The sequence below is a fragment of the Aphelocoma coerulescens genome (genome assembly GCF_041296385.1).
Source record: "Aphelocoma coerulescens isolate FSJ_1873_10779 chromosome Z unlocalized genomic scaffold, UR_Acoe_1.0 ChrZ, whole genome shotgun sequence".
In the NCBI taxonomy this organism is placed as follows: domain Eukaryota; kingdom Metazoa; phylum Chordata; class Aves; order Passeriformes; family Corvidae; genus Aphelocoma; species Aphelocoma coerulescens.
The window spans coordinates 68760268-68774783 of record NW_027184085.1 but is presented as its reverse complement, the minus strand read 5'-3'; the positions used below and the strand labels follow the sequence as shown (position 1 = coordinate 68774783).

Here is a 14516-nt window from a genome sequence, read left to right as displayed (position 1 = left end):
TCTTCTTAGAAACAAAGAGGTTAGAACAGAGGGGAGGACCCATGGGTGTGACAGAGCTGTGGGTCCCAGACCTGCAGCAGGATGGGAGCAAACCCAGGGTAAAAGGGAGCAGACGGACGCGGTGATTTCAGCAGTCGCAGTCAGGCTGTGAGCGTGGGGAGAGGGGAAAAGTGGCTGTGGGTGGGGATAGGGAGAAGCTGCAGGAGAGAAGGTTGAAGGCAGAGAAGGTTTGAGGGACAGAGAATTGCAAAAACATGGTTTCATTTAAGTGGACATCAGAGCAAGAGAAGAAAGGAAGGGGCAGAAATCTTCTGCATATGAAAACACCTGGGAAGAAGCCACAAGAAAACACCAGCTCAGAGGTTATGTGCATACTTGAAGATGCATATTAAGGTATTCAGATTGTAATAATGTCATAAACCCAACAAATATCTGGTAAAGGAGCAGAATTATTATGGCAAACTGCAAGAGTCTCAGCCATCCATACCCACACTTCTCTGCACTATGTGTACGCCCCCTGACACCACCAGCAGTCGCCTTTCTCATCTCCTCACTGTGAGACCATGAGACAAAACAAGGGGAAAACTCCAGAGCCAGAGTTTTGGGGGGTTGTTTATCGATCGCCTACTTGCAGGTTGGAAAGTGGGATTGTGGTGTTTTTAAATTTTATGTGATAAAGCTAAAGATTTAAATGGTTACTTTAACCACTTAAGGAAAAGGAAAGGAATATCTAAAGCTCTTCCTCATGTTCTCTATCCTTCTTAAATTATTTTAATAAGAAATGGCAACCATTTCATTTTGAAATAAGACATGCATTTTTTCTGGTGAGAACAATCAAACACTGGAACAAGCTCCCAGCAGACATGGTGGGCTCTCCATCTCTGGAGGTTTTCAAGATGAGATTGGACAAGGTGCTGAATAATCTCCTTGATGCTGCTTTCCCACCAAAGGATCTCCCAATCTGAGCTATCCTGTGATTCTACCACTCATTTGATACATCTGATCTGTCAAAATTTAAAGAGGGAAAAAAGAGAGGAACACTAAGCCTTGCTCTGGGAGATCTTGTTAAACATTATAAAGATGAAAATATGTTTTCAATACTCTTAAATTGCTCTGATTAATCTCAACCACTGGTTTTCAAACCTGCTTCCAGTATCTTGACAGTCAGCCTTGTTGAAGACAGACACAGGGTGATTTCTAACTGCAAGTTGCAGCACTGAACACTGAAAATACTACCGAATGAGAGTGTCATTGCTCTCATGAGCACAAACATTTATCAATAAATCTTTCTGATGGAGTTAGATCTTTGCAGCCCTTAAGGCCTTCCACATTATGAAACCACATTTCACACAAATTGCACGTAAAACTAAAATATAAAGTAATATTTTTATTATAAAATAATTGTGAAATTGAACAGAGAAGATGGCTTATCAGAATTGGAGACTCCTCATTTTGTTTCTCAGGCTATTCAGTAGTATGAGACATCTTTTCCCTGTTGCCTACCTAGGTAACTCTGCTCTGGTCTGGTGGGAGCTAATATTGGTTCATTAATTCACTCCTTTATTGCCAGCCAACTGTGAGACAAAAGAGATATTGTTCAAAATCCTCATTTGACTTCAAATAGAGACCTCAGGTTTTTTTATTTAAAGTAAAATGTTCACTGGGATATATTCTGCAGAGCAATACACAGCAAGCCAATACTGCTGTTAGTGCTGGTCAGAGAGTTTACTTAACAAATCCAGTTCAGCTTTTTCCTAGTGACAGACATTATTTTAAATACTTCCTTTTGAAGGGGTGAGCAATAAAAACCCACAGCCTAACAGTGCCTGGTGGTCTGTCCCAGCCTCTTGTCCTGGGCTCTCAGCACGTGAAGGGGCAGCGCTTCCCCTCTCTTCAGTCTACCTGCTCTGCTTTCAGCCCTCCAAGAGTTTGGCAATTACTCATTCAAAACAACACACCTATCAACCTGGCTCCCCACTTTCTCTCCATGCCAAGACACTCTGAAAATCTGGATGCACAGCCCTCCCAGTCTCACCCTGCTGTCCCACCTCTCCTGCCGCCTCAGAAGCCCTGCCTGGCACAGGTCCTGTCGAAGCTGTCACCTTCTGCAGCCTTTTGCCACTTGCAATTGCCCCTGCTGTCAGCAGAGACATCTCAGCATCCTCTTACCTGTGCATCTAGCAGACCTGGGCCAAAGAGCTGCACTTGAGTCACTTTCTTCAAGTTAATAGAGAGCAGCCAACCTATAAACAATTGATCAGTCCTATGCTCATCAGCACTGCATCCACACTTGTGAGGCACTGAGAGTGCCTGGAATGCAAAGGTGTTGGTCTTTAGCAAGGCAATGCCCTTACACCACAAGACAGAGCCTTGCTTTGACACTACTGCTGTAATATTAGGAAGAGCTGCAAAATCAGCTATTTCCCCTGTTCATCCTGCTATGCTTCTTGCCTAAGTGTCATCCATTTCAGAGAATTCTAAATGCTCACATGAATATTTCACCTTAAATTCAGTGTCTTCGGGGTCCACCTGATTCTTCGTCACAACTGAGGGGGCATATTATCACACTGTCTTTGATTTTTTCCAGTTCCAGTTCAGAAGAACCTGCTGTGCTGGTAGACTTGAGCTATGTCATTTTTCTGTACAACATCTTATGAAAATGTTAAGCATAGATAGCTTCTTCACCAAGAAAGAAAAGACACTCTCTTTTGACAGATATTTATAATAAGCTCTTAATTGTGTAAAAAATTCTCTGGGTTTACTTTCATTTCAGAGAAATGTGGTCCTCTGCAGAGGATTTCGATCCTGCACATACTGCATTTTCCAATGAAAGGCATTTCTCTGAAAATTCTTGAAAAAGTTTCACATTAAATGACTAAAAATACCAAAATGACGTCTTCTTTAAAACATAAAAATAGGGATGAAAATCATGGCCCATTCACAGCCTATTCCTGTCATTGCAAACAAAACTTGAAATCAATGTTTTTTTCAGTGCATTACTTGAAGCCAACGTGAGATTTTCCCAGGGCAAAACCAATTACAGCAGAATTACTCTGGTAGATGTTTGTCTGACATCCAACAAAGAATGTTTCTCCTTCTCTTCCTCCTTCATTTTGTGAGCTGGTTGTGTGCATTTAGGTCCCACTTGCCCTTAAACCCTGCCTTTTGATGGCCAGAATCTTCATTTTTCTCTAAGTGGAAGCTGAAGTTCTCACATGGGCACAAGCCAGTAGGAACTGGGTTTTAAGTAAAACATCAAACAGCCATAATTGAATTTCTGGAGCTGGCAGCACCACCTTAACTCGCTGAGAGAGAAAAGCAGGCGAGTTTTTGAGTAGCTGGAGGCTCTCAAGTGGAGCTCTGACTCACACAGAGGGAAAACACACAGCATTGTTTTGAGAGCTTCTCTGTGCACATTATTCTAATTTGGCAGTCCTGGGGCCCAACTGGTTTTCAGAAGAGCAGTGTCATAAATCATTGTCATTTCTGTCCTCAGCCACCAAGAAAAACAGTCCCCACCAGTTGTGGGACTGCCTTACACCCCTTCTTCTGACACAGGTTTGTTTGGAAATGCTTTGAACTCCACATCAAATGCCCCTCATAGTACAAATAAACTTCACAGAAATGTTTGAACAAGAACTGTGTACAACTTACCACAGATCACTAAATCTGTGACTAGCTGATTGACTTTAAGGTGCAGTTGTAATGCTGTGATGAAAAAGACTGTGTTTTTTTCCCTCTAAAATATCCACCAGACATCTGTGGATAGGTTCTCTGTTTTCCCAGTGTCCTTGTGAACAAAAGTAAAAATTATAAAAGAAAACAGCTACAATTTTGAAAATGTATCATCCTTAAAGAAAATGCCATAGGATCTTGAGAACTAGGGCAAAAAAAACCCCAGTAAGGACTGGGCAGCATGGGACAAAGAGGTTGCAGAGGATGCAGATCCTGCAGGACATATGTCAACCTTCATCAGGCACCTGATAAAACTGATTTTCCACCTCAGCATATTGAATAAGCTAAAATACTATTAGAGGCTCACGTGTGATCACAAATGCAGCTGGAAACAGCAGCAAACAAGATATGGGCTTGAAGATGTAATGGAGAGGATGATGGAACTCAACTGCATCCAGGTCTGGGGTTGTCAGAACACGGAAGAGGAGGAGCTGCTGGAGCACTTCCAGAGGAGGACACAAAGGTGCTCTGAGGGCTGGAGCCAGGCAGGGACAGCTGGGGGTGTTCACCTAGAGAGGAGAAGGCTCCAGGGAGACCTCAGAGCCCCTTGTAGGGCCTAAAGGGGCTCCAGGAGAGCTGGAGAGGGACTTTTTATAAGAGGATGTAGTAACAGCACAAGAGGGAATGGCTTCCCACTGCCAGAGGGCAGGGTTAGAGTGGGTATTGGAAGGAATTGTTCCCTGTGAGGATGGTGACACCCTGGCACAGGCTGCCCAGAGAAGCTGTGGCTGTCACTGCATCCCTGGCAGTGTCCAAGGCCAGGTCGGGTGGGGCTTGGAGCAACCCGGGATAGTGGGAGGTGCCCCTGCCCCTGGCAGGAGGTGGCACTGGATGGGCTTTAACATCCCTCCCAACCCAAACCATTCCATGATCCTTTAACTCTATGATTCTATGATTCTGACAAAACAGAGATTAGGACTCAAGAAAAGAGGAACTGTGCAGGCAAAGGTTTAAGAGAGACCACAACACAAAATGGCCTTTTGACACAAAAGGACTTTAAAGCCCCGGTGCTACAGAAGAATATGCCAAGCATAAGTGTGTTGTGGAGGACTGACAAAGGAGATTATCTCCAAGGGAAGGAATCTTCTCCCTGGAGGAAAAAGAGCAGAAGTAGCACAACAGAATGAGATATGGCTGGTGGTAAGCTTTATCTTCTCGATGGACAGACTCTACCTGAGTCCTTCAGTCTCTTAAACTTATCTGAAAGATCTGGAAGAAGAGCCCAGGAAAAAAAAAAATCGAAAGCAATTTTCTGTTTTCAGCTTATGTCCTTACTAAAGACAAGTGCAAGTACAGTGGCCTTTTGCTGTCATAGTGTTTGGTAAAGAATAAATCTGGACATTAGCCCTAGGAATGATTTGAGCATGCTGCTACTTTTTTCTCCAGTCCGTATAAAGAAGAGAAACAGTGAAGACACAAAAGTCTGAAATACACTTTACAAAGTAAAATAGGAGAGGTAGAGCACAAAGATATCTGTGAAGAGAGAACAACTTTTCTCATACGAAATGAGCAAACTTGAGGACACGAGTAACTGAAACTTGATTTAATTTTAGAATAAAGACCCCTGCCACGCACACAGGGTCAAATGAAAAACTTCTGTTTCAAGCTGAGAATTGTCTAAAAAATGAAAGGAAAGACCTGAAAGTATGCATCTGACCATGAGATGAGTACAAGTACTTCAGATAATGACTTGGAGCACTTAAATTAGATTAATTAGATGTCCCTTCACATGGCTATCCATCTCTAGAGACCACAGAGGAAATTCTAAGTCTCTTAAGCCCTGGTTGGTCATGGGCAGGCCCAGCAACAAAAGATAGTTCAGATATTTATATGAATAACAGAATTAACCAATTAAATCCTCACTCATTTCTGTGGGGAAAAAGATGTTAAGCAAGCAACCAGAAAAAGCTGTGCACTGCTAAGTCTTGTCAGATGCTACACTGACTTTTCATTACTTGCTACTTCCTCAGAATGTCCTTGCAACCCTGGGAAAACACAAGGATGACTGAGTGTAAACATGGCTCCACACGGCTCTAACGTAATGAGGAAGTGCAAGCACAACTTTAGCTTTAGAACCATCTTCTCTAGTTCCCATAGTCTATCCTAGGTGCCTCTGGTTAATAAACTACTTAGTCTGATTTTCCCAGCTTTCATGTACAAAATCGGTTCAAATTCACATTGTTTTATAGTAATATGTTAACAGCAAGACAACATAAAACTTAGGATGCAGGATAGTACATTTTTCTAATTTTATAACTGCTTACAGCAGTCAGTGAAGGAGAGATCAAGAATTTGCACTGTGAACTTGCTGGATTGATGGGCATGGGTGCTCCCTCTGGGGAAATTCGTTCCCAAATGGGTGATCCCTGGCATTTTTCCTGTAAGGATGTTGGTAGCAAGAGGGTTTCCTCACTCTGAGGCCAGGCAGCCTCTCAGCATTCACTGGAGTGGACATGAGGCACACGTTTCCTTGCCGGCTGTGCTGGGCCCCAGGTGTTTCCTCTTGTTTCAATGGCTGCATTGTGGCTGTTTGTGAACCATAACTTGTATTTCCACAGCAGTGACAGGATGGGAGTAAATGGCACAGAGAGTGTCTGAAATGCTCTTTTTGTTTTGTTTTGTTTTGTTTTGTTTTGTGTTGTTTCCCAAGGGTTCCGGCCCACTCTGGAGGAAGTGGTGGTTTTGTATCCAGGCCTGCACTCCTGAACAGGAAGAGGCATGGGGTTAATAGGAACAGAAAGAAACCTGATATTTGCTTTTTCATTAGCAGAGGAGTAACTAGCCAAGGCTGACGGCTGAGCTCTGAATAAACATCACCACCTACAACCAATCAAGTGAAATATTCAGGCCAAATGCACACTATTATATAAATGTCTTTGCAAAGAGCCAAAACACTGAGATACTTAACAGGCTTCCCTTTTCCTATGCATATTGAAAAAAAACCCCAAACCTGAAAATGGTATTTTCCATCCAGCTGAAAATCCAAGAAAAGGAGTTCTCTACTGTATAAGAGCAAGAGTTCTGCAAATTAATTAATTTACAAGAGAAGAAGCACTATCAATACAGCAAGGCTGACACTGACATCATTTGGAATCACAGCTGGAAGACAGAGAATTCATACCGATATTGATAAACTTCCACCAGGCTAGTGGAAGTCATGGGCATGAATTTTATCTGCCACAGCTTTTATTGAAGGCCTTTCATCAAAAAAACCATTATTTCCAGCAGTTTCTCCACAAGCCTGAAACAATTGGCTAAATACTGCTGGAATTATTTATGCTTCCCCAATTTTTATATGCATTTAAGCTATCTAAGGATCTCCAAGGAGTGGTTTAAAAGTGAAACAGAGAGGACTGTTAAAAATAGCTGGTTTTAATTAATTTCTTCAATTTAAAAATACCTGTCTTCCACTGTTGATCCAGTGAGTTTTCCTTTCTTTGGAACTACGTGCTAAAAAAATCCACCCAAGATTAAAAAATCCAAGAAGAAAAAATAAAAAAGAAGCAAAGACATTTCTGACGCCTTGAAAAGAAAGGAATGTTTCAATTAAAGAAATATCTTCAGAAACAGGGGGAAGGAGAAGAGATTGAGAGACTTCCTGCAGATGGGAAGGTGCATCATCTCTGGGTAATGATTATTTTGATTTTTTTATTAGTTTTTTAGTTTGTTTAGCTATAAAGAAAAACTGACTAAGAAGCCAATTTTACTTATGATGGCTCCATAGACAGATTATCTGCCCAAATACTTTCTGTATTTTCATGTCTATTTTGTCCAAAACTTACTTTTTGAACATTTCCTATTAATTTCAGAGAAACATTCCATAAGATTTTACTATATTCCCATCAAAGTGCAAGAGTTTTCACAAAGAGTTGACCAAGCCACAGGAAACAGACACCTGAGTTATCTCTGAGGTATTGTCTTAAGGGCAACTCTTCCAGTGGGAAACAATTTTTGGAACACACCAAAACCTTCTAGGCAGAAATTACTGCACTGCTAATGCTGAGCTAAATGAACTTTTTCATTACCATTACTGAGCTGTTCTGTTCAGATTCATGACCAGGAGAGCTCAGGTTTTTAAACCATGCCTAGCTTTTATGTGTCACATGGCAGGCAGATTATCTCCCTACTGCTGGCTAATGAAAGTCTTTTTTTCCTCGCAGGGCTGAACTCTGTAGTCCCCTGACATCCAGTGCCATCATGTGGAGACATGAATTGTTACTCTCTGAATGCCTGAGAGGAGGTTTTTCTAGGGACAAAGCACTCCATTCACTTAAAATCTTGTATTTGCAATAATGAAACCAATTATTTCGGGGCAAAATCACATTAATAAGTTTCTTGGCAGTTAAAATTTCCTTGGCTGTTAAGCACCTCCTTAAAAAGCCTCAGATCTGTACTGCTACCTGCCGTGACTTCTTCCTGTGTTAAAATAAAAGAACCTTTTCTAAAACACAGAAATTCTTTTTCTCTAATCTTCTAAAATGGTGTGAAAGCATCACCCACTGGAGTTTATTTGGTAATAAAATTTTCAGTGTCTTTCCTCAAGGACAAAGCTACAGATGTGTTCCTCAACAAGAAAAGAAAATCAGTTTTATGTTTCATTCATATACAAATATACACACACAAACATTCACATGCACACAGACACAAACACACATAAAAATGTTAAACCTTGAGACAGAATCTGGGGGAGATGATGGTCTTCTTGTGGTCACCAGCACTTTGACCTTCCTGAGACAGGAGCTCCACCCTGGAAGGTTCCAGACTGAATGGTGCCCGGGAGGCAAATCCATGTGAAGAAGCAGGAAAAAAAAGAATAAAATAGTTTGTGCTCACTTCCAAACTGTTGCAAGTTCTACGTCTGGACAGAAAATACAGGTGACAGCGAGTGTCCTGTTAGCAAATGTCAGGTGCTGCAATGCACTGACTCCTTTTGCCCCATGTGCTTCCTGCCAGAGAACAAACACACTTGGCTTTGGCAAGTTTTCTAGGGAGGTCAAAATAACCTTCAAACAAGCAGGGTATCAGTGTTCTTTAAAGCTGGTCCACGAGGCTTATCAGAATCCACTCATTAACTTTATTCAAAATGATACTCTGTGGTCTGTCTCACTGCTATGGCCTGAACATCCAGTTTGGAGATATAAACAAAAGAAAGCAAGTGGTCATGTTTCACCAAGACCCCAGGAAGTAACCACAATTTGCCACGCGACTTTGGCAGGAGCTCTATTAATTAAACAGGTAATTAGTTAGGATCACATCTGCATGTTGGGAGAAATGAAATCTGAAATGAAATTCTGAAATGCTCCCTCAAATGTATACAACCACTATGCAAAATGTGCACAGAAACAAGCAGAGAAGCAGTAATTCTACATTTGTTTTACTCTGTCTCAGATATGGAAGCCCTGACAGCATTTCTCATGTCTGAAGCAAACAGGTTATCACCCCATATAGCAAAGTCCTAATCAAACCACTGTGACACTGTTAAGGACTTGCTGATGGCAAAACAGTGGGGTTTTTTTGTGCTAATCTGGATTAGTAGAAGAAAACCACAGCAAAGCCAGCTCTCCTTCACTTTTGCAGAAGCTTTTCTTCTTCTTGAAGCCCAAGGCACAATGAATGGTTGTTTTTACAGCTTAGAACTCTGCTTTAATACAATCCCTTCTACATGGCTCTCTTAGTTTAGGAGGAAAAAAAGGCAAAGCATTCAAATAAGGAGGCTGATTTGCCTTCTTTATACATATACTTTTTTTTATACCATAGAAAGTCTATAACAAAAATTAATATTTATAAATATGATCATATACATATATGTGTGTAGTCAAGATAATAGAAACAGCCAGGCTTCTAAATGAGAGCACAGTTTCTGCCCTGTTTTGCCCAGGCTTCTGTATCCACTTCTTTTGGTGGGCCAGTTTAAACCAGGCCAGTAATTATGAAGTCCTCAGGATTGTGTCCATGGTGAATAAACCAGGAGGATTCTTTGTTAAAGAAGCATCAGTAAACTAGTCTTAGGCAGCACTTAAATTAGTAAACAAGCAGAAGTGAGGAAGAGGCCTGCAGTGTATTTAACCCATAGCACACTCTGTGCTCTGCCTTATGATGCAGAGGGGCCAAGGCCTAAGCCAGAAATTAATCTGGCTACTGCTGTAACAGCCAATAAAAATATTTTTACGAATACCTCAGCATCCAAAAGAGTGATAAGGAGACTCTTGAATAGATTCAGGGGGAAACACAGTGACACAGAAGCAGGAAGAGGCTGAGGTGGGGTACTCACCCTCATGAAATGGAATAAAGGATGAAACCCCCATAATCCAAGGAGAAGGGGTCAGTAATGTGCTCTGTGACTTGGGTTTAACTTGTGACACCCACAAGCCTGTGGGGCCAGATGGGATCCACCCCAGGATACTGAAGGAGCTGGTGGAAGGCCTCACTGAGCCACTTCCATCCCTTCACCAGCAGTCCTGGCAAACTATGAAGTTCCCAGGCGACTGGAAGTTGGCAAATGTGACACACCTCCACAATGCCCAAAAGAAGGATCTGGGAAAGCACAGGCCAGTGGGGTGAGGTACAACAGTGTGAAGTGCTGGGTCCTGCCCTTGGGTCCCTTCAGTCCCCTGCAACTCCAGGCTGGGGAAAGGTGGCTGGAAATCAGGGAAAGGCCCTGGGGGTGCTGGTGATGGCAGCTGGACATGAGCCCAGGGGTGCCCAGGTGGCCAAGAAGGCCAATGGCCCCTGAGCTGGTCCCAGCTGTGGTGTGGCAGCAGGAGCAGGGCAGTGACTGTCCCTGTGCTTGCACAGCTGAGGCCACACCTCGAGTGCTGTGCCCACTTCTGGGCCCCTCACGACAAAAATTTGAGCATGTTCAGAGAAGGGAACGGAGCTGGGGAAGGGTCTGGAGCCCCAGGAACAGCTGAGGGAGCTGGAAAGGGGCTCAGGCTGGAGCAAAGGAGGCTCAGGGGGGACCTTGTGGCTCTGCACAAGTCCCTGACAGGAGGGGGCAGCCGGGGGGGTCGGGCTCTGCTCCCAGGGAACAGGGACAGGAGGAGAGGGAACGGCCTCAGGCTGGGCCAGGGGAGGCTCAGGGTGGATATTTGGGAAAATTTCTCCGCTGAAAGTGTTGTGAGGCATTGGAACAGGCTTCCTGGGGAAGTGGTGGAGCCACCACCCCGAGTACAAGAAAGTTTTAAGTCACCTAGACTATGTTCACCTACTATCTACATGTATCACATGCCTTATGTTTTTTTATTTTAAAATTTTCAACAGCTGTGCTTGTGCAATAGCAAAAGAACTGCCCTTGGCTTCAGCTGAAGCAGGACACGACAGATTTATGCAGGTGTTTGTGCTCAGCAGAGAGAGACACACCAGATACATTCAGCTGCTCTATCTGCAACCCCTCACACAGGAGTCTGGCACCTCTTGTGATTCCCTGTCTTTTTTTTTTTTTTTCTGGCCTTGGTATCCCTCAAGTGGATAGTTACAAGGTGGCTTTCAGGGTAGGTCACCTCCCTTTCAGAGATAAACACAGAAAAAATATGCAGTCAAGGATTACGCATCCAGCATGTAAAACGCCAAAATGCTTTCAGCCCAGTACATGGCATATGCAACCCATAAAATAATGTGGAATTACAGCACTAAAGCTGATTATGATTAGTGCTACATGCAAGCACAGAGGGAAGATGTGTAGAAGACAGAGCTACATCCTTTAGCAAGAAACATTTCTCTCTCACTATACAAACTTAAGAAAAAGAAATGTACCGAAACTGTACTACTTTATCTGGTTTATTCACATCAGATTATTAAAATGTGCTAGAATTTTCCCCTACAAGCAGCAATTTTCTCAGCAGGTACTTTGGATGGTTTAAAAAAGCCCTCAGCAACAACACATCTTTCATTAAAAAACTAAATTGAAAGGTAATTAGGCAATGCTACATTTGGAAGGATACAGCAGAGGCAGGACATTCTGCTCAAGTCCACCCTGAAAACATGTGTCAACACTGACTGGAAGGATCTGCTCTCACAGAATGGTGTTTATTCAGCTCTTCTTTCTAATGCCAGATGAGTCCAGCCGGCACCAAGCAGAAGGGTGGGTTTGATCACAGCCAATGAGCAGACAGATTTATTTCTGGGGAAATTCTGGGCAGCATTTGAACTCTCAGTTCTCCTAACGCAAAAGTCAAAACAAACTGTGAAGAAAACACTTTTTTCCCCTATTCAATTAAGAGTATGGGAGCAATTTGGTAATAAGACAGTTTTACAGAACTTGGAAAAAATCTCTCATGACCTGCTGTCTTTCAATGAAATAAAATCAAAATCATTAAAACATGGAGCTACCTTGTCAGCCCACATGAATTGCTGTTTTCACTTATGTTAATAAAACAACACTGATTTAAACTAGCAAAGGACTGAGACTTTGACTAAAACCAGTCATGTTTCATGCCACAAAAAAGTGAGAGGTGGGCTTCCTTACCAAGAAAACAGAGAGAAAATTGCATGTAGGGAATATAAACAGGCTGCAGTGTGAGGAAACTAAGAATAGCAGAATAAATTAAACAGATAATTCAAAAATGCTGCAGAGGTCTTTTGTGGGAAAAATGATACAACTTTCTCTTTCACAGCAGGAGAAACTTCACTACTAGAAATGATCCAAGAAAAGGCAGCACTCTTTCTGTTTCCTTTGTCTAAAAGTATGCATTCAAACATGACTTTATGCAATTAATGTGTGGACTTAGCCAATACTGCTTCGTGTGCATCAGGTAATGGGACAAAGCTCACAGTGCTTATTTTATCACACTTACAGCCTTCTAAATATTGGGATGTGCATTTTTGAAAATACTCTGAGAACCACAGACCAGGAAATAACCAGGTAACACTGCAATTATTGTTTACAGCAACTACCATCAGGTTAAAAATATTCTCCTGCCCTTTCCTCTTCAGACACAGGTTTGTTACTTTTTAGCTTTAATGCACTTTATCAAAACAACTGATTTCAGTATCTGCCTTGCACGTAACTCTGTTATCCCACAGCAACATCCCAAGTCCACCACTTTTATTACAATTAATAATATTATTATTTTATTATATTATTTATCATATATTATTGTTATTGCTACTATATAACTGATCTGCCTGGGAATTCTTTCTAAGCCTGCTGCTCTGCCAGATTTGTTTTTCACCTCTTGTTGGATGGCACAGCTATTCAGAATCCCACTACTGGTCAAAACACACAAAACTCAACTTCCTGCACTTTTCCAAGAACCTGCAGAACATTCAGCACTTACTTTGCAACAACTGTAAGGATTACATAATGAAAACGACCCCTGAGCACTGTGCATTCAGTGTGTCATTGTAAAAGATAAAACAGATGATACTTGAAAAATATAAATTAGGGTCCTTCTCACAGCCGTGAACTCAACTGCAAGGCATGAATATACAAATATTCAGGCTAAGGCAAGTGAAAACTTTCAAAACTCAAGAGAACTCTTGATGGAATACAGAACTAAGCTGAGAGAGGTACTCGACTGACTGGTTCAATGCATTATTCACAACACAGCTACAGCAGTGGTCAATTTTTAGTTTGATCTTTATCAAATACGGGCTGTTTGCACTGACCTGACAAAATAAGACTGAAACAAGTTTGAAAGTTTTGATGCATAATTTCCAATACCAGATTTTTTTTATTAAAAAAAGAAATCAAATCACATTCACTCGTGTCATGGAGCATCCTTTAACAGGAAGCATGTTTTTAGGGTTAACACCAAAAACCCCCAGGCATAACACAGAAGTCCACGTAACTTTGCATTAAAGCACCCAATATAACCTTGGAAAACCAACTCACCTTTCTCCTTTACTTCTGTGAGGTACTCCCCTGTTCTACAGAGAAGGCCACAGCTACATTTGCTCACTCATGCAGAGTGCAAAGATGGTTGGAAATCACTTTTTCAACACAAAATATTTTATTTTTCCTGTAACCTTGACGCTACATCTCCTTTCATTCCAGTACACGAAAAATTCCTGTGTTAGCTCAGAAGCAGCTGTTGAGTGGTTTTGGACCTGTTATTCCTCTGCAGCAGTGCACACTGCCAATTTAATTGACAGGTCATAGTCTGGCCACCTTACAGAATCAGCTGGCTGGAGTATCCAAAGCTTTGACAGAATTCTGCACAATGAGATGATAAATCAAAGCAGTTGGCATGTCTTCCTTTCAGGAACTCTCGATCCATTCACCATTATTTTTATAGGAATAGTTTTCCCTGAATTATGTAACTACAGATGGAATTAAGCCATGAAGTCAAAGCCAAATGGCTCCTCACAAGATCAAAATGTGAGTTCTTGATAGGTTACAGACAGACTTAATTGTTGAAGTTAAAGTCCAGTTTGAAGCTATTTTACTCTTCCTTTCAAGTCAGTTAACAACTTTTCATGGCATACAGAATGTTCCAATTTACTACTTGTTCCTGTGTCTTCTAAAAGTAGGAAATAAATAAAAACTTTTTTTTATTTGCTTAGTCAAAATTATTAAATGTAACTGTAAACTAGACACATGGATTTGTATGTTTCACAGTGAACAGTGTTCAGTGATAATGTCTTACTTTCATCTGCAAAGTTTACTACTACAAAAAAGGGGATATTTTAACAAATATCCTTGTTATAAAAATTCTCCTTTTCACACATTTATACTTACAGAAATCCTTCAGAAATCTCCCACTTGAAAAGCACCCCCTTGAAAACGTCCCCCTATGCAGCTTGGATGGGTAAACACCAAAAGCAACTTGTAAACTTCATTT

The 14516-nt window shown here is 41.7% G+C and overlaps 1 long non-coding RNA gene across 1 annotated transcript; it reads left to right on the top strand.

Annotated features, from left to right (window-relative positions):
- The first annotated feature begins 6648 nt into the window (after positions 1-6648).
- Positions 6649-8155, top strand: LOC138103750 (uncharacterized). Its single transcript, XR_011147831.1, has 3 exons — positions 6649-7362; positions 7545-7646; positions 7896-8155. It is a non-coding gene; the product is annotated as an uncharacterized lncRNA (long non-coding RNA).
- Positions 8156-14516: the final 6361 nt, after the last annotated feature.